This window comes from Zeus faber (assembly GCF_960531495.2).
Source record: "Zeus faber genome assembly, chromosome: 8".
In the NCBI taxonomy this organism is placed as follows: Eukaryota; Metazoa; Chordata; class Actinopteri; order Zeiformes; family Zeidae; genus Zeus; species Zeus faber.
The window spans coordinates 28651134-28671523 of NC_137195.1; positions in this window are offsets into that span (position 1 = coordinate 28651134).

Consider the following 20390-nt stretch of genomic DNA (forward strand, 5'->3'; position numbering starts at 1 on the left):
CCAAATCATGCTTTGTTCCCAATGTGGTTAAGTCATAGTAGATTGCATCTGCCCCTCCCCGCTTCCTTCCTGTATTCCTACGTACCTTCTTCCTTTCCTGCATTCATACCTACATTCCTGCAGTTCTACCTACTGTACCTACCTACCTACCAATTCAGACCAACCCATTCAATTTGGGCCCCCATCTTAGTTTGCGTCAACGCTATCTTAAACATTTCAACCTTGCCACTTCCATGGTGAACTCCAGCTACAGCTTCTCGCAAAAGGGAGCACCAAAGTAAACTTTTAGTATCTCACAATGATGTTGTATCTGAAAATAAGGAATTTTTCATATCTCAGAATTCATGATCGATCCCATGCCACCAAATATCTGCAGCAATTTTCCTCTTGATGTAACTTGGCGTGTTTGCAAAAGTCTGGTTGTTCTTCCACCCCACGAGCTCAACAAAGTCAACGTGGGTACTTTTTCTTTCTACCTCCTCCATCAACCTCCCTTTTGCGCTCCCTCCTTCACTTTCCTCCCTCGCTTCTGTAATCAGCCGTTAGAGGAATGCAGTTGCAAATAGCGAGGCCGGGTTAGTGTCTTCTGAACATGGTCCAAGGACTCGAGGAGGGCTTGTTCTGTCCAAGCTAGTTGTTCTGTCTTGGGGGTGGAAAGAAAATAAACATCCAAAAGCAAAGTTTCTTATCACTGATAAAGCTCCCACCACAAGCAAAACATGTCAGTGAGTCAATGAATCAAGCTAGACTGACCCATCTGTTATTTGGTGCTTCCATACTGTTGTATACATATTGTTTATTTATTTGTTTATTTTATATATTTAGATAGTTTTTTTTTGTAATAGTATTTAATTATCAAGCTATATATATATATACTGTATGTATGTATGTATATATATATATATATATATATATTAACACCTATTTGCATCCTCGCTGCACCCTGTCATAATCTTTCATGTATTTTCTTCATCTTTCTTCATCCTCCTTTAATTCTTTATCTGATGCATAGAGCACATTTTGTACATTCTGCATATTTTTGTATTTCTTGTTTCTTTTAGACTGTTGAGCCTCCTTTTTGTATGCTACTGTACTGTTTGTATATATATATATATACACTACTCATAAAAAGTTAGGGATATTTGGCTCTCAGGTGAAATATATGGAAAATGTAAAAAGTTCACGCTACAGTGATATTACATCATGAATGTAGGGCATTTAAGTAGAAGCATGCAATGGTGATTTCCTCATCTCAAACAATTTATTGAAACAAAAGCCAATAACAGTGGTGGGTTTACCACAACAAAAAATATCAATGTCTCAATAACTTGTCATGTGCCCTTGAGCATCAATTACAGCTTGACAACGACGTCTCATGCTGTTCACAAGTCGACTTATTGTCTGCTGAGGCCTGGCACCCCACTCTTCTTGAAGGGCGGCCCTCAGGTCATTGAGGTTCTGGGGTACAGAGTTACGAGCCTCTACACGGCGACTCAGCTGATCCCATAGGTTTTCTCTGGGATTCAGGTCTGGAGAAAGTGCAGGCCACTCCATTTGAGGTGCCCCGGTCTCCAGCAGCCGTTCCCTAATGATGCCACCTCGATGAGCTGGAGCATTGTCGTCCATGAAGATGAAATGAGGCCTGTGTTGTTCATGCAGGGGCACAATGACTGGATTAATGATGTTATTCAGGTAGTATGGGCTTGTCACTGTACCATTCACAAAGTGTAGGGCAGTTCTGTATTGACTAGACACACCTGCCCACACTGTAACACCACCACCACCAAAGGCTCGTCTGGTGACAACAGTGGCTGATGATCTCCTTGACGTCTCCAACATCGTTGGCCATAATTTCTGCTCAACGTGAATCGACTTTCATCAGAGAGCAGCACTGAGGCCACTGGTCCCTCATCCAGCGTAAATGCTCCCTGGCCCATGCAAGACGATGATGCCTGTGCCTGGTGGTGTGGTCAGGTACCCTTGCAGGTCATCTAGCACGCAGACCACGCTGATGTAAACGGTTTTGAATGGTCTGATGTGACACTTGGGTGCCTCTCACCTCCCTTAAATGTGCCTGGAGTTGAGTGGCATTCATCATCCGGTTCCGCAGGGCACTGTTCACAATGAAGCGCTCATCAGTGTGGGATGTGGCCAAAGGACGTCCACGTCTATGCCTTTCTGTGACTCTTCCAGTCTCTGTATCTCTGTTGCAACCTGCTGATGACACTCTGTGACACTCTAAGCTCAGTGGCCACTTCCCTCTGAGAACATCCTGTTTGAAGCCTCACAATGGCGAGGTACTGTTGATCAATTGTTAGGTGTCGTCTTGGTCTCATGATGTCAAAATGCGAACAGCATGATGAAGAGGACTGTTTAAATACCAATTCTAATTGAACCAGGAAATGTATTTGATTCATGGATCAAACCCCTGTTGTGAATTTTGCTGTTCAGCTCCTTGTTAGAGAACAGCAAGTTGTGCAAAAAGTACTGAAACATTGAACAGTTGTACATGTGCATTCAAAAGTTTAGAGAAGGTCAAATTAAGTTCACCTGTAAAGTTTATAGTGCATTTTAGGTTCATCCTGAAATTTCACCCGAAAGCCAAATATCCCTAACTTTTTGTGAGTAGTGTATGTTCAGACATGGACAAATTTGTGGGTACCCTTACAGCTCATTGAAACAATGCTTCATTCCTCCTGAAATGTGAAAAAAAGTGAAATTAAAAGCAATTTTCTCATGTATACCAGCATGACTTTGGTATTTCATAGAGTAAAGCAAAGAAACTATGAAAATAGATAAATTATTGATAAAGAGAGCAATTATATTCTAAAATGGCCTGGACAGAAATGATGGGACCCTCAACCTAATATTTCGTATTATAATCTAGATTAGTGGCCTGGACAGATTTGTTGGTACCCCTGAGAAAAGATTATAAATAATTGGATTGTAGTCATATTTCAAACTCACTGTTTTCTTTAATTGGTATCACACATGTCTTCAATCTTATAATGAGTCATTCAGCCAATTAAAATGGAGAAAAGTAGTCACTCTGCTGTTTGGTATCATCATGTGCACCACACTGCACATGGACCATAGAAAGCAAAGGAGAGTTGTCTGAGGAGATCAGAAAGAAAATTATAGACAAGCATGTTAAAGGTAAAGGCAACAAGACCATCTCCAAGCAGCTTGATGGTCCTGTGACTACAGCTGCAAATATTATTAAAAAGTTTAAGGTCCATGGGACTGTAGCTAACCTCCTTGGACTGGGCCGCAAGAGGAAAATTTACCCCAGATTGAACAGAAGTAGTGCAAATGGTAGAAAAAGAGCCAAGGACAACTTCCAAAGAGGTACAAGCTGAACTCCAAGGTCAAGGTACATCAGTGTCTGATCGCGCCATCCGTCGCTCTTTGAGTGGCTGTGGGCTCGATGGAAAAAGACCCAGGAGGACTCCACTTTTGAGAGAAAACGTAAAAAAGCCAGACTGGAATTTGCTAAAATGCCTATTGACAAGCCACGATGCTTCTGGGAGAATGTCCCTTGGACAGATGAGTCAAAACTGGAGCTTTTTGGCAGGTTACCTCAGCTCTATGTTCACAGACGAAAAAATTAAGCTTTCAAACAAAAGAACACCATACCTACTGTGAAACGTGGAGGAGGCTCGGTTATGTTTTGGAGCTGCTTTGCTGTGTCTGGCACGGGGGGCGCCTTGAATCTGTGCAGGGCACAATGAAATCTCAGGACTCAAGGCATTCTGGAGCGTAACGTACTGCCCAGTGTCAGAAAGCTCTGTCTCAGTCGCAGGTCATGGGTCCTCCAACAGGATAATGACCCAAAACACACAGCTAAAAGCAGCCAAGAATGGATAAAAACAAAACCTTGGACTATTCTGAAGTGGCCTTCTATGAGTCCTGATCTGAATCCTATCGAACAACTATGGAAAGAGCTGAAACATGGAGTCTGGAGAAGGCAGCCTCCAAACAGAGACAGCTGGAGCAGTTTGCTCAGGAAGAGTGGACCAAACTACCTGTTGACAGGTGCAGAAGTCTCATTGAAAGTAATGGAAATCGCTTCATTGCAGTGATTGCATCTGAAGGTTGTGCAGCGGCAGGAACTGGGAGACTTGTCAGGATCCAGGGAAAGATCAACAAAGCAAAGTACAGAGAGATCCTTGATGAAAACCTGCTCCGGAGCGCTCAGGACCTCAGACTGGGGTGAAGGTTTACCTTCCAACAGGACATCGACCCTAAGCACACAGCCAAGACAATGAAGGAGTGGCTTCAGGACAAGTCTGTAAATGTCCTTGAGCGGCCCAGCCAGAGCCCTGTCTTGCCCTTATTGAAGATAGCCCTTAAGAAAGAGCATTTTGGAAAGACCTGAAAATAGCTGTGCAGCGACGTTCCCCATCTAACCCAACAGAGCTTGAGAGGATGTGCAGAGAACGATGAGAGAAATACCCCAAATACAGGTGTGCCAAGCTTGTAGCATCATTCCAGAGAAGACTGGAGGCTGTCATCGGTGCCAAAGGTGCTTCAACAAAGTACTGAGTAAAGGGTGTAAACACATATGTACATGCGATATTTCAGTGTTTTATTTTTAACACATTTTCAAAAATTTCTAAAAAAGCGTTTTCGCTTTGTCATCATGGGGTATTGTATGTAGATTGATGAAGAAAAACATGAATTTAATCCATTTTGGAATAAGGCTGTGACATAACAAAATGTGGGAAAGTGAAGGGGTGTGAATACTTTCGGGATACACTGTGTATATATATATATATAATTTGTATTTAATATGATTTATTATTTTATTGTTATTATTTATATTTATTATATATTATACAATTCCAAATTCCTTACACATGACAATTAAATGCCCAGACGAGGGTTTAATCATCATTTAGCTCCTTGAATTCCAGATACAGCATTTTTTTGGTCTTTGGTAACTTTAGGATGATCACAAACACTCAAACTTCTGCGCCACGGCGTCAAGGTATTGCTGACCCAGGTTTGCTGGATGCAATGTCCCAAACCTACAAGGCGAGTCAAGGGATTCAGTTAGGTATGTTAGATTCAGTTAAGCTGAAGATGCTTAACCCCTGGGGGTCCAAAATGTTTTCTCCACCTGGCAATCCAACCACAGGTTAGCAAAATAATTGCCCGTTTGGGAATCATAAAGACATGCTCAGAAAAAGAAATGCACACAAAAGATAAATGTGCCAGCAGCCCATCGTTGCTGATACATATTATACATTCACATACTTACACACACACATACACTGTTTGTCTGTTTTGTTCAAGTGTATAGGTGGAGGATGGTGTCTCAGGAGGTAGAGCTGGTGGTCTAGTGATCTAATGGTTGCTGGTTCAATTCCAGGCTCTTCCTGCTAGCATGCTGGAGTGTCCTTGAGCAAGACACTTAACCCCTAATTGCTCCTGATGGCTGCGTCCGTCGGTGTTTGAATAATTATAAGTTGCTTTGGATAAAAGGTGGAGAAAGTTTTTTTTTATATCATGATTAGTAGCAAAAAGTCACGTTTTGGTGTCAAAGTCAAGTCATCGTTATATAATAAAAATATAAAAAACACATTCCTCAAGGTACATTTTATTTCTACATTCAAGGACCAAATGTCAGTGTGAGCATGCACAGCAGCAGTGCAGGGTGTTATGGTGGCACGGTGGCGCAGTGCATTGCACTGCTGCCTCACAGCAAGAAGGTCCTGTAGGTCCGATTCCCGCCTGGGGCGCTGTTGGCACCGTGCTCCGGCGGGTTATCTCCCAAATAGGAGCCTTTCTATGTGGAGTTTGCATGTTCTCCCCGTGCTCACATGGGGTTTCCTCCACCTCACGTCAGTAAGGGCCCCACCAAAAACATGCACACATCATCGTCTGACCAGCGATGGACACTTATCACCAGGTCCCCGGGCGCGTCCACGTATGCTGCCCACTGCTCCTGGCTGTGCCCCTGGAGGAAGGACATGCCAGGATGGTTTAAATGCAGAGGTCTCATTTCACCGGCCACCTTCCAAAAGCGTGTGTGTGCATGTGTTGTGTTGTGGTGTGCTTGTGTGACGATTAAAGATTCTTCTTCTATGATACCACATAGATATCATGCCCCCATAACATCTTTTCCAATCAATGGCGCTGACCGCAAGCTTTACCTTGATGGGTGAGAGGTCTTAAAGGATACATCTGTGATTGTTTTTGGATCCCTTTTGGACCAATAATGGACAAACCGTCTTTCAGTTCAATTGTCCGACTTATAGAGTTATGGTTTCCAATGAGGACATTTGTTATGATGGGTGAATGACGACATCCTATTCATAACTCTCAATACTAAAGTTATTGAGGAAAGCATAGTAAATGTTACTCTAGTTCATGCAATAAAAATGGATTTCAACTCGGTTGAAAAATGCCAAATCTATCCTTTTAAGGGTTGGATTTGGCAGAAGTCAAATTACTGTTATTACCAATTTTCTTTGACAACCATGCTCCTTATTCTAAGCCCGAAAAAGACGAAAAACGAAAAAGGAATGGCCTTCCTCCCCGATAATACCTCCCTGGTTAACTATCGTGAAAAGTGGGGCTGGTGTTGCTGTTTTATTAAAACTATCATTCAGTCAGGTAGAAACACTTCCACTCAAGCCTTGAGCTGAAGGCATCCGTTTGTAAAAGTCTCGATGTCTCGATGTCACATATAGAAACGCCACACTCACAGGAAACATCCACGCTTTAATATGCATCAGCAGTCTCAACTGTATTTATCCATCACCTTAAGGTGTTTTCGATTTGATCGCGCCAGATCTCTGGATATGTTCCATATTGAATTGTTGCCACACAGAGATTAGAAGAGGAGACTTTGAATTTGTTCGGAGATAGCAGGTGTTCTTTAAGGGCTTTGGGCTCTTATTATATAATGTACTGTATCTAATGAATCAATTCCGGACAGAATTGCTGCTCTGTGCTTCATCGGAACAAGATTTACGCTGAGAGCCAGGACTATTCGTGGTGATGGGAGGTTTCGACTCTTTTTTGAGATTCGGTTCTCAGTAAAAAGAGTCGATTTATTTATTTTTTTTAATCCACGGTAAGTGGAGGGGGACTTCCAGTGAACGATGAACGAGTGTTAATTATTTTCAGTTTGTGAATTGAACATTCACTCGCTCACCCACTCTTTTATCGGAGAGGATCCCGACTGCCCAGTCATCTAAAAGATTTGTTCGCTACGAACCAATTTTTTTTTTTTGAGTCTGACATCACTTCTAGTAGGCCATAATAATAAGCACAGTTATAGTGCCGTGCCGTGGTATTATTTCATTGTAAAAAGTGTTCCCTGGCAGAGAAAAAAGGTTGGGAAACACTGCTTGAAGGTCTTGGGGCTCTTATTTTGACATTCTTACAATATTTACTTTTTGGACTCACATGCCAGCAGCTTGAACTGTTGACAGTCTGAGGGTTATTTGGTTATCTGAGAACCTGTTTGGGAGGGATTTCATATGTATCACCATAACAACACCAGGTGTGCACATATGACAGGTTAAGTGGAAATACTCCAAGTGGATCCCTTATTGTGCAAGACCGGCCAATATCAGTCGTCGGCTGCAACGCTTTTTCTGAAGAACATTTCTCTCTCTCTCTCTCCCACCCTGTGATCCAGCGATCTGTTGTCCAGGCAACTGCGCCAGCTGACAATCCTCCCTGTGTTGAGGGGCGGGGGGGTTGAAACTACCCTGGGGGGTGATGCAAATAGGCCTTCTAGCACCCCATCGGAGATCCCCCCCCCCACACCCCCCAGAAATCCTGGATGTAAGCCTGCCCCGGGGTTTTTTTCTGCAAACCTGCATTACTTCTGGAGGCCCCGCTGTGGAAAGATCTGCTGCATACATAAGAAAGGGGGAAAATAATAAAAAATTACAATAAAAATAATTTAAAGCATTTTACTGTACCTGGACCGGAGTGTTTGTTCAAGTCGTACCAGCAGCGAGGAGGAGGAGATGAAAGTTGCCTAATTGGAATGTGGAATGTTAGGTCTATGAGCAACCCCTCCATCCACCCACACAGCAAGCGATTTTACACACACACACACACACACACACACACACACACACACACACACACACACACACACACACACACACACACACACACACACACACACACACACACACACACACACACACACACACATGCCATCAACACTTATTTGGCACGTGGCTGGCTGTTATTGTGGAATCAGCTCATAACCTGGCACCTTGCAGCACTCAAGCTCCCCCATAATGTCTCCAGCAAACTTTGAGTGAACCTGAGTGCACATAACACCTTCCATTCAGGAGTCGCTACGATACGGACGTGAAACAGTAGAGTGGAGTGAACATGAGTGACTCAAAACTTTTGAAATTTGTACCATATTAAGGCTTGGGATCCGTGTGGAAAGGATTTGAATAAATGTTTATTCGCTACTTTGTGACCCCGAGTGGAATTTACTATTCATGACGCCGGTTTGGCAGGTTGTCATTGTGTAAGACCCTTTCTCTCGATTCTATGGAATCGAGAGAAAGCTATAAAAGAGTTTGGAGTGTTTGACACTTTGGGCTGGAGGACATAAATTCTCCCTCTTTTAATATCCACCATTTTGTGTGTGATCGCACTCTTAAGCGCATTGCAAGTCTTATTAACGTCAGTTTAAAATGAACATGATATTCAGGACAAAATACACAGCGGGTACAATACTACTAAGTTTCGCCCTCTTTTTTATCCCACGGCTCACCACTATTCTGGTAACCACTACACCACATGGAAATAAGGAGAACAGTTCTTATTAAAATGGCCTGCTAGAAGTCATGCATTACTCGCGAATGATTGTTCATCGCAAACAACTCTTTTAAAAGACTTGGAAGTCTGGAGTCACCTTGACAATAGAACGGGCAAGCAAATTCATCTTCAATTCACAAAACAAAATGAATGAACTCTCCTGCATCTTTACTGGAGGTCCTCGCTCGTTTCACCTTTTGCGTTACACCAACTGAATCAATTGAACAAAGAGTCAGAAAATCAAACAACTCGTTTCGCAGTCGGACTGTGTAGTTTTTAGGCGTTACCAAACTCGATTTACGCGTATAATTATATAGCTTCTTACCTGGTAGAAGTCAGTCAATCTGCCATTTAATTTCTGATTTATATTTTTAATCTGAGGTCCATTTTACTTTTCCGGATGAATGAAAAAAAACAACCTGAAAATAATCCTTAAAATGTCCCTTGAAAACACTAGCGAAATAGAAGCCATGCAATGGTAATTACCCACACAAATATCACAAGGTTTTTCATATTTCATGGAAAGGGAACTTACTGAAAATGTAATCCAACTAAAAAACTGAACTCAACTTTACAAAAATATTACCTAAATTACACTGCTATCATAAATCAATGTAAATACGTCATAATTGACGTATAGGACACACAACATCAACCTTCACAGAGACTCTGGATGTACCTCAATGGAACAAGGTAAGTCATAATAATTACAACATATAGTTTAAAATAAAAAATAAATGACTTTTTTTGGTAATAAATGTCATTTTTAAACATTTTCCTATAACTAGACCTAACAAATGGTAATGAAAAGGCAGAAAGTCCATAATAATTCTACTTGCAAATGAATGTGAAAGTTACATAAATGTCATCTGCATTACAATATAGACAATAGTAATCTATTAAACTACATTTTACAATTGTGCTTTACTAACATAAAAAGTACTATAATGTGGCACGGTGGCGCAGTGCATTGCACTGCTACCTCACAGCAAGAAGGTCCTGGGTTCGATGGCAACGTGCTCCGGTGGGTTATCTCCCAAAATAGGAGCCTTTCTGTGTGGAGTTTGCATGTTCTCCCCATGCTCACATGGGGTTTCCTCCACCTCACGTCAGTAAGGACCCCCCCCAAAAACATGCACCCATCATCGTCTGACCAGCGATGGACATTTATCACCTGGTCCCCGGGCGCGTCCACGTACGCTGCCCACTGCTCCTGGCTGTGCCCCCTGAGGAAGGACAAGCCAGGATGGGTTAAAAGCAGAGAATCCATTTCACTGGCCACCATCAAAGCGTGTGTGTGTGTGTGTGCAAGCATGTGTTATAGTGTGTTGTGTGATGAATAAAGACTCTTTCTTTCTATGTAGTTATTACAAATAACATGTATTTATATATTTTTCAAATTAATTGTATGTATTTTTGTTGTTGTTGTTGCTGTTGTTGTTGTTATGAAAAGTAATTGCAAAAGTTATTTTTGTTATTCTTAGATGCCTATAAACGGCCGAAAATCTAGGAAAATAAAGAAGCCATTGTCCAAAAATCCAGTCGTCAAGGTCAGTCACAATATTAATAAAAAATGTACTGAAGAAAAGTCTGATGCAAAAAATGCTAATGGAAAAACTTTCAATACAAATGTTGATTCCCCATATGGTGTTAAGAGGCTCATTTCACAAGGATGATTTACAATTTGAAGACTCCAGAAATAAACAATGTTCAGCGATGAGTTTAACAGCAATTCGAAAAACAAGATTTGGAATGTTGGCACATGGACGCAAAATTACTTAGACAATGTTTTGATTAAAGGAAATAATCTTTATCAGGACATGAAAAAGTCCGGTAGAAAAAATGATTATGTTCCAGGAAGAGATTAAATTGCAATATAGAATTGCCAACAAGACAAATGATGTTTAATACAACATTCCAAATAAGGTATGCAAAGTTGTTTACTGGCTGCATTGATGTAGATCACTGACTCTGTGTTGTATTATATAGCAATGGCAATTGATGGAGCAATGAAGAAATTACGGTCAAATAATAATTATTTTTCTTCAAGTTCAAGTTCAAGAGATTATTTGTCGCATACATACACATACGGTCGTACATATATGCAGTGAAATGTCATGACACCCGGTGATTACGCACAACCTTGATAAGCTCGAAAAATACTCAATAATAACCATTCTGGTAGTACATGTACAATTATTAAGCAGAAATCCTGTTATGCAATTGTTGATTCCCATGCAAGGAACAAAATTTGGCTAAATCAGTATTACTCGCCAAGTAGTTGTGTAGCATACGACAATAACATTGAATCTGTCTGTAGTAATTTCCAATTATCAAGAATGAAATATATTGCAATTTGGGCTACTGAAGTTGAAATACAAGCTGCAGAAGATGTACTAGGTCTACATATATTTACAAAATTGTCATAATAAATTGTAAAAATATTGGACGTCAAAACTACAATTTCACTTAGACACAGGAATTTACTTAAAAAGTACCAACGAATGTAAATATGAGGTTATTACATATGTTGCGGAAACTGTAATACTTGCCTAAAACGAATACGCTGGACCCCGTATATTGCTGCCTGCAGCTATATTTGTTATTGTTATTGTTGTTATATGATATATTGTAATAATATATTATATTAATATACTAATTATTAATTAGGGGTCCAGCCTACAGGCCTGTTATTGTTCGGGAAAGATTTCTCTGAATTTTGAAGCATAAAACTATCTGGAACACCAACCTCTGCATTACACACGAACATGGTTGACATCTTGATTGAGCTGCGAGGTCAAAAACACCTTGTGGTTGAGGTTTCATCCAAATCAATCACAATACAGAGCAGATACCAACGAAAAACCGACCAAATTTAGATCAATATTACAGAGACGAGCCATTACATCTGGTTCCGAAATATGTCCAACCCGGCTAAAACTTTCTGGAATACATACTTCGGCATAAGCTGCGAGCAAGGTTGAGGTGTCGTTTAAACTGCTATGTCACAAGGATCTGATGTTTAAATTTCATCCAAATCAATCCACATACGGAACAGATATTAATGAAAAACAGAAAAACTTTAACCCAAAATATTTAGTTGGTCTTGGTTAACTGACATGTCACACGTCTTGTTCTGAAATGAACAAGATGAGATTTACAGTGAAACTCTTTATGACATCATCACATTACTTACTATAATTGTACAGATTCCGACTGAGAATGCCCTGTTGGACTGTGTCCAGTGTGCGGTGTAGATGTCAGTAGATATGTTTGATTGATATTTTGAATCTGTGGACCAAGATTCAAGATTCAAGAGGTTTATTTGTCACATACATATACATATGTTCATACATATACGCAGTGAAATGTCTTTGCAACGCACCCGGAGATTATGCACAATAGTTTTTAAACCAAAAGTAATAGCTAACCTAATTTCTACCTAGCTAACTAACTGAAACTAACTGATTCCTAAAATGTAATGCAGTTAGTGAATAGAATAATATAAATAAAATAAAATTAAAATAAAATAAGACTTAAAAAGGTAATACAGAGTGGGGGGACAAAATAGAAATAAAGGGAATAGAATTATGCATATCGGATAGGCTATTTGTATATACAGATATGTGCAGTAAGGTGCATGTGAATAAAGTGTGTATGGAGATATACAGTACAGTATACAACAGTACGACACAGAAATACAGTAACACCGAACAGAACAGCAATACAGCGCAGTATGCAGTGACCCAGAACAGTCACATGGTAACTTGCAGTACAGTATGCTACATACAGTACAGTAAGGCAGTGGGGCGTGTGAGTGTCTCAGGGCTTTTTGTTAGGACCCCTGGTGAGTTCAGCATTGACAGTCCTTATGGCTTGTGGGAAGAAACTCCATCTCAGTCTCTCTGTTCTTGCTGTGCGACTGCGGAGGCGCTTGCCCGACCGCAGCAGCTGGAACAGAACATTGTTGGGGTGGTGAGGATCCTTCAGGCTCTGTTAACACACCTCCTTGTGTATAAGTCCTGCAAGGAGGGGAGAGTAGTTCCAGTGGTTCGTTGGACTGAACGCACCACCCTCTGCAGGGCCCGCCTGTCCTGAGCAGTACAGTTCCCCAAAAATTTCCCACATTAACCATTATCCACATTAGTCCACATTACTTTGCTGGATAAATGAAAAATACAATAAAAAATAATCCACAAACACTCGTAAAATCCGCTAGAATGTGGGACTGAGTGATGCGTTCAAGATCCAGTGAGGCATCAGAAAAATAGAAGCCATGCAATGGCAATTACTCACAGAAATACCACAACATTTTTTGTATTTCATGATAGGGCTGGGTGATAAAATGATCTTGATAATTTTCACGATAAAATCTTCCACATATTACGATGATAAAATAATGAGATTTATTTTTCAATACAGTTCCATACAGAGTATTTTTTTCTCTACCTACAAAGACACAACACAAACAGCCAGTCATACAGAGCAGAGAAACAACCACATGACACGAACAGCCAATCGTACAACAGGAGCGCCGCTGCTTCCTTCGCTCTCCGGTTGGCAGCACGAGGCCCCCCAAAGCTGATGCGCCGGGTCTTCCTCAAACAACAACTAGAACTTGAACTCGCCTTCCTCCCAACCCGAGCCCGGCACCCGCAATAGGAAAGCAATTAAAGAAAGAATCAGTGATTTTCAGTGACATCTGATCAGACACGGTCAGAAAGAGTCCCTCCGCCCGCTCCAAACGTCCTTGCATATAATCACAGAGCATATCACCACAATTACATACAACAAGGTAAGTTATAACAATGACAAGGTGTGGTTTAAAGTAAAAAATAAACGGTACTTTTTACCAAACGTCATGTAATAACAGTTTCCTACAGCTAAGGTTTAAGTTACCGAAAGAGCAAATATTAGTGAAAAACCGACCAACTTTGACCCCAAATATTCAGCTGGTCGGGCTTGACTGATACGCCACTGTTTGTAAACAAAAGAAACAAGATGAGGTATACAGTAAGAGATTTAGGACGTCATCATACTATTTACTATAAATGTGGAGGTGTGTACGTATGTGTACATACACAATATGTGTGTACATAGTCGGAATGTACATTGCACCGTGTCAAGTGTACAGTATAGACTTGCTTTGTATTGGTTCGACATTATAAACTATAATATTGCCGGAGGAATGACAAATACCAAAATAATGTGTCCACAAAACCTCTTGACCACATCAAGTCGAATCCACTGAAATGTGCAGCTGGGTGATGCGTTCAAGATCCAGCGATCCGTCTGAAAAATGGAAGCCGTGCAATGATAACTCACAGAAATACCACAAGACCCAATGTCTATGACCTTGTAAGTAATTACAAAATTAGATTTGGTTATTGTTCAAGATGCTGAAAAATAACAGAAAATCTAATACAATAAAAGAAGCCATTGCCCAAAAATCCAGTCCTCAAGGTCAGTCACAGAATTCTATATTCTATCTAATAAAGTACTCTGGACATAACTCCACAATGTCTGATGTTTGTAAGTTTGTTAACTTTTGATGCATTTCACAGAAACCAAGAAACTGTGATACATACCTAACACTAATAAACTCGAGCCCTTGTATTGCTGCCTGCAGCTATATGTACTACTATTATTATTGGTAGTATTTTTTGTTTTGTTTTGTATTTATTAATGTCATTATTGTCCTGAAGTTCCTGACCTCATTCTATGTTATGTGTGATATCAGAATTGTGATGAACATGTCTTGCTTCGGCGATGTAAGAATTCTTGTCATGCCAAATAAAACAAATTTGAATTTGAGAGAGAGAGTCAGAAAGAGGGACGGGGGGGACTTAACAGCTCATTGCGTCGGTGCCTGCGGTGGGATGCTGACTGACAGTGTAGAGAGATCGGGGGGGTGTAGTAAGTACAGCCTGACGACAGATATCGGCCAGTCTTTCACAAAAAAGGACCTACCTGGAGTATTTCCACTTTTGCTCACACCTGGTGATGTTATGGTGAAACAAATGAAAGCCCTCCCAAAGAGGTGCTCAGATAACCAAATAACCCCCAGACTGGCAAAAGTTAAATCTACCGGCATGCAAGTCGAAAAAGTAAATAATGTGAGCACGTCAAAATAAGAGCCCCAAGACCTTCAGGCAGTGTTTCCCAACTTTTTTCCTCTACTACGGCACCCTTTTTACAATTAAATAATACCATAGCACGACACTAATAACTGTGCTTATAATTAGGCCTACTAGGAGCGATGCCAGACTTGCAACCAATTTGTTCGTAGCGAACAAATCTTTTAAATGACTCGGGAGTTGGGAGCCACTCCGGTGTGATGCGTGATGCGGTGTGATGCTGATTGGCAGCGGTGAGCGAAAGCGAGCAAGAGAGAAAGAGAGAGAGAGGGTGGGGATGGTGGAGACAGCGGGGCAACGCGCTGAGCTGCAACGCTAATACACGTCACATCGATGATGGCTATGGCGAGAGGAGAAGCCGGGGACAGGGTCGGTCGCCACCGCGTTTAAAACAGCCACAGCCGCAAGGCATCCAGGAGCGAGTCAAGCGGCAAGTCTTACTTCCCCTCCTCTTCCCTTTTTAAAAGTTTTGTTATTTCTATTCCTTGATATCGCTCTCTGTCTCTCTCTCTCTCTCTCTCTCTCTCCCCCCATTCCTCAAGCCAATTGAAGTTCTTTTTAACTTTGAGTCAGTTCTGCAACCTTTTCGCCATTAACTTCTTGTAAATAACGTGAGGCCGTGAAAGACTTTTAAGGAGGAAATTACACAATTATAATAAAATGTTGCATGTAATAAACAGGGCCACACCTCTGACATACAGGATGGCATTCGTGGCAGGAAGAGCTGGGTCGAGTACTCACAAATTGTAGTCAAGTGAAAGAAAAAAAGAAAAAAAAGTTAAATAGTAAAAAAATATATGTATATATATGTGTGTATATAAGTGTACTCAAATAACAACCTGAAGATGTGTCGGGAAGTATTGATTAACTTAATGAGGTAGGTAGGTAGTACACAAGGTACAAATAGTTACTTCTGTGAAATCAACAGAGGTTCATTAAAGGGTAACACAAGCTCAAGCAAAGAAGTTGCAATATGGTGCCTTATCTTGGGTTTATACTTAAAAAGAACCTACTCCAGAGAAGTTAATTTCTTCTGAAAGACGACTGAAGGTAGGCCCTACTTGTAACACGAGCGCACGTCACTTTTACTTCTCAGGGCCACCCCAGGGTGCCTTCTGAAACCTTCTCCCCAGGCGACCGCTCCATCAAGCGGACCAAAGGGGCACAAGTAGAAAGAAACAACCGCTAATCATTGAGCCCGCCTTCTCACACGGCCTCCATTCCTTTCTCTTTCAATTTCCAGTCTTTCCCTCCCCCCGTCTTCCTATTAAAATAAGTCTGGGCGAGCAGGCCTGCATACCGATGCATTGTTAAGTAGTCCTAATTGTACTAGAGGAGCCGTAATGTGCCATCCTGCAACCGCTCGGTCTGCACGTTCACTGGCCGCTTAGTACGAATTGCCCTCTGCTCGGCGTTCACCCCCATTTTCTCTGTCGCGACACTCACATCATCCCCTCAATCGTACCGAGAGGGAAAGGTTTGGAGCCAATATGTAATGAAAGAGACAAGAGAACAGTTGCTGCACTAACCCCCGTTCACCGAAGCAAGGAGGAAAAATGTTCAGCAACACTTGGTGGCAGAACAGAGAGTCCTAAAACCTGGCCTGGATCTGTCATCAGGGCGTCTTGGGTGCACACCAAGGGGCCCTGCGTGCCAGGGGGTCAGTGCATGTGGAAAGAAATTGAATTGGGGATGTCCCGCTACTAACTGGGGAATGCAACGGCAAATTCCAGAATCGAACGTTGACGGTGCAATGCAGATCACCCCCCATGTAGATCTTCATTATAGGATAATCCAAGCACAAAGATCACACGCTGTGGTTCTCCTACTCTTCGTTCATTTGATTCAGTTGATGATGCACAGTGAGCAGGAGACGACTTGTGGTTTTTGATGAACAGAAGAGAGTCACAAGAGTCGGTGGGAGAATCATTTAAATCTGTTTGTCAAAGGTCACTCGCACGCTGAAGTGAGATTTGTTCACAACAAACAACTCGTTGCGTCTTCACTTGTATCTCATTGGCTTAGTTCACACAGAGGTCACTGTGTAGAACACAGTTGTGAAGAGGAAAGATGGTTAAAGGCAATTCAAGCTCGGCTGCTAAACAAAAAGGCTAAATAACTAAAACAGGTCAAAGAAGCTGCAAAGAATGAAAAGGAAATTGACGGCAATGGCACTGAGAGTGACACTGGTCCCAAGAAAGTCCGGGCAAGGTACATTTAGGGGGAATGGCAATCATTGGGGGAGAGTTATGGTAGAATCGTTAAGCACACCAACACAATTACTGGAAAACGGCTACTTAGTTTAATAAAAAAAATAAGCCAGGAACCGAAAAATAGTGTGACCAGTGTGTCGAACCAGTCACCTCCTCCTGATCTCCGCGGTTTCTGGGTGCGGTGGTTTCAGAAGGTTCGGGGTCTAGGTGGTTCCTGTACCTTGGTGGAAAGCGTTTGCTACTGTCATCCTGGTACTTTTAGCATAGTATTTGAAGCAGACTATGATTTCAGGCATATGAAACATGCTTAATAGTGTGCTAGTGGGGGGGTGGAAACACCAACTGCTTCGGGAGGGAGCGAGAGAGCGTGATGGGGCTAGATGGGCCGCGGCGACATCAATGGTGTCTCCGAGCAGGGGACCGACCGCAAATTGGGTGGACAGCTGGGGCCACCCCCTGCTACCGCCCGGCACCCTACTGTACCCACTCGGCCTACCCACCATCCCCATCCCCATCTGCATCCCCATCCCGGAGCGGCCTGCCACCGGGGGGATTAGGCCCGGGGGGGTGCTGGCTCTGACACAGTGGGGGATGAGTGTCACGGGCAGTATAAAGAGCAATGGCGGGGATTACAGAGCTTCCTCACACTCCTCCGACACTCACGGAGGGCTTAGCGGGCTACACATAGCATTAATGAATGGACAGCGAGCTTGGGAAAGTGCCGCGGTTGGTGGTGTGGGCGGGTGGCTTGGGAGCGGGGGCAATGCCTTTTTTTCTTTTATTCAAACAGCCTCCCCACCCCCACCCCGCACTTCAACTGCCGCTCAGGTTTTTAATGAGCATATATTGAATGGATGGCCATAGATGAAAACGTAATGAGGAGCTGCTATAGGTCGCACCCCCCCCCAGTCGTCAGCCCCAGGAATCCGGCTGAGTTCCGGACAGGACTGGTTGTCTCTGCCGCTTAGACGGCCGCACCTGAAAGGCTGGAACAGCTATTCGTATGGACTTAGAGCAAATTGCACTTTCGGGAAACCCCACCCAGAACTTTTCAAAAACAATCATCGCTATCTGGGAAAAACTTTGAAGAGCCCTTGCTCAACCAAACCCATTCCGCGATAATGGATTGGCCTCCAAGCAAGGGGGATATCCTGGAAATGAAGACGGGGGAAAGATAACGGCAAGCGCTGTTTAGGAACATGGGAGCATCGCCTTCCTTCCACTAATTCCTCATTTGAAGCAGCGAGCTGATTAGGTTGTTTTTTTTTATCATTAAAGAGTCGCTATCAGTTTCTAGCGATTTGAACCAGAGGGCGGACCGTTCTTCCATTGATGTTGTGTCAAAACATTAACTCTAGTGAAAGGTTTTGAGAAGGCATTTGTGCGGTGCCTTCGTCATCTAATGGGAAAGGTTGTACGGCAAAATTAACATCTAATGATGGTTCGTTTTGGAGGGAAAATGCTGTCTCTGTATGTACAAATCGAAAAACAATCTGAAGTCCATCAAAGCCGAGGAACAATAAGGCAGCTTTCCTCACATCCTTCCTACCCCCCCCCCCCACCCAAAGAGCAACGGTGCACCCTCTGTGCGGTGGGACCCAGACAGAACTTGGAAGCTGTTTATTTGCAGAGTGTCTGCCCAGCCTCTCCACTACACAAACACTACACACATAATACACACATAATGCACACATAATAAACACATAATACACAAACCAACACCGTGTCCTGCTGTGTCACAGAGGCCACACACACACACACACACACACACACACACACACACACACACACACACACACACACACACACACACACACACATTGACTATTGTTCGCCATCGCTCCCCGGAGACCCCAAGGTGTGTTCCCCACTTGGCTCCTTTGTTATTCCGTCCACAGGAGAAGGCTCCGCTGAATCACTGTGATTTTGCCTTTTCAGCCCGTGCCTGTTTCCCCAGCTCAGGCCGCGGTATTCCCGATCGGGGTGTGTATACGCGTATCGAACGGATCATGCGGGGTTGTAATACATTTTCCTAATTAGTCTTGTAATTCCATGGCAATAAACCGCAATTAAATCAATTACGTGGAGAACACAGCCTTTCCTCTGTCCCGCTTTGGCTAAATGGGGTTTAATACATATTACCGTACATTTGCGCTTAAATGAATTTTGAGAGTTGGACAGCGTTGCGTCGTGATGTCATAAAGCATCTCCGGCAACAGGAGGGAGGTCACTGGGGAGGCAGTGACCGGGACTGGGCCAGTGACCGGGGTTTTGGTGGCCCCCGAACTAGATATCTGCAGCAACATCACACGAATAAAGCAAAACAAACAACATCACCACTTGCAGTTGACTGGATAAACAGATTTCCTTTTCCTGTGCTTACTTCATACTTGCAATGAAACTACTTTTATGAGTCATGTTAAAAAAAATAAAATACTTTTTTTTAGGTTATATTTTGTTTATTAGGTTTAGTGTATATTGTCATATTATTGTGAAAAAGTAATCGTGTCACACTTTATTGCCATTTTCTTTTTGATATCTTTATCCCATTGGTTTACGATTATTATTGGCTATTTTTCATGTAAGCTGTTGCTGACACTGCAATTACACTCTGGGGATGATGGATCTATCAATCAATCAATCAATCAATCTATCTATCTATCTATCTATCTATCTATCTATCTATCTATCTATCTATCTATCTATCTATCTATCTATCTATCTATCTATCTATCTATCTATCTATCTATCTATCTAACTGTCTATCTGTCTATCTGTCTGTCTATCTGTCTATCTGTCTGTCTATCTATCTAACTGTCTATCTGTCTGTCTATCTGTCTGTCTGTCTGTCTGTCTGTCTGTCTGTCTTCAGTTGGTTAGTTTACAACAGGGGTTCCCCAATTGGGGTCCACGCCCCCAGGTGTCTGTGAAGGAATTTCAGGCTGTCCGCAGCAAGATTACTTCTATATGTAAATGTTTTTGTTTTGTTGTTGTTTTTCTATGCATTCAAATACAATATTTGGGGATTTTGAGTTAAATGTTTTATTTGCGTTGCTTAATTTTGCTTTCAAACTGTGTCAAACCCCCTAGGGGTCTGTGAAAGAATTTCAGGCTCTCCGTAGCAAGTTTTGCCGTAAAACAGTTTGGGGAACCCCTGCACTTTAGAACTCCAGCAATCTAGTTGTATTAGTTCAGTTTTCAAACCATTTCATTTCATAGTGATGGCAATTTA